Below are 1,401 nucleotides of genomic sequence, written 5' to 3' on the forward strand. Positions count from 1 at the left end.
GGGACCCCTTTCTTTCACTGGGATATAGGTGGCAGGGTCAAGCTGGACTGGTGGAATGGGACACTGCTTTGAGGTGTCTCCTTAAAAATGTTGCATCCTGAGTAGGTATATGTATCGTGGGACCAGGAGGCACCTGTATGACAGCTTCAGATTATGATACAAAGTTACTGGGGTGTATGACTCGCTTCTAAGTCGGGGTGCTACCATAATGTCGATGTCACATGAACCTGGCCCCGCCTAGTCCTGGGCATTAGTGAGCGAGTACACTGGAAAGTCCATAGGAAGAAGAAGACTGAGAGAGTGCAAAAAGGACCTGTGTGCACCAGGTGTGTCTGACCTGCCCACAAGTACCTAAAGTATCTCTGCTTCTGTTTTTTAAGCTGGGTGCAGATGGGGCAAAAATTGGCTGAAAACGGTTGCTTTGGCAAGAACTGGCAGATTTTTGGCCCATGTGTACAGATGTCTGTTCTACAGTAGCTGTTCTTATGACCAGCTTCTGTCAAATGGGTATGCTGGAAAATCTGCATCTGATCAGCTCTGCCAGCCAATGGCTGCACATCTGATCAGCTCTGCTAGCCAATGGCTGCCAGTGCTGATCAGTGTGTTCTGGCAGGGGAAGTCCCCCATTCACAATCAATAGCTCAATATAACAGAGAAAAGAAACAAGGGCGCCAAGTCATAAAGGTAGATGAACAGCTGTGTAATTTAATGTAGTAACTTACATGTTAAAAACAGGTATTCCAATGAAGCAGCATGCATGGTGTAAAAGGACAGTCCCCACAGTAGATCCGATGGAAGATGCAAATGAAGGACAGTCACATCTGGGTCCTGTGTGGCGCGTCCTGTGTAGTGGTGAAGGAAGTCCTGAGTACCGGCAATGCCGGGTGATGCTGGAAATGGCGTGGGCTCCCTGGCTGGGCAGCCTCACCGCTGTCTGCCGTACAGCAGGAAGGTAATGACCCGGAACCGGAAATAGAAGGACAAGTCTGTCGGTTCCTCCACGGAAGCCGACAAGAACGTACACTGAACCGAGAGTGGAGGGCGGGCTGCAACGTCGTTTCGGAGGACCTCCTCCTTCATCAGGCAAGCCCACCCCTCCACCATAGAAAGTATTTATAATCCTGAGAAACAATTGCACTGCTGAGGATTGGACAAACCTCAGGTGTCACCAATAAAAAAGGGAGGGAAAATTAACAAAAAAGGAGAGAGGGGGGGTGAAACTAACACCTCCCAGCAGCAACAGAGGCAATCATTATTAAAGGAACATCACATTAATAGACATTATAAAAAAAACCCTATATAAGAGCAGAGTAACTAACTCATCACAATAATTGGCATATGTAGAACCCTATATAGGAGGTATATAATAGCTCAATATAGTTTCTGCTCTAATCATTCTGC

Source organism: Pelophylax lessonae (genome assembly GCF_965119305.1).
Source record: "Pelophylax lessonae genome assembly, chromosome: 7".
In the NCBI taxonomy this organism is placed as follows: domain Eukaryota; kingdom Metazoa; phylum Chordata; class Amphibia; order Anura; family Ranidae; genus Pelophylax; species Pelophylax lessonae.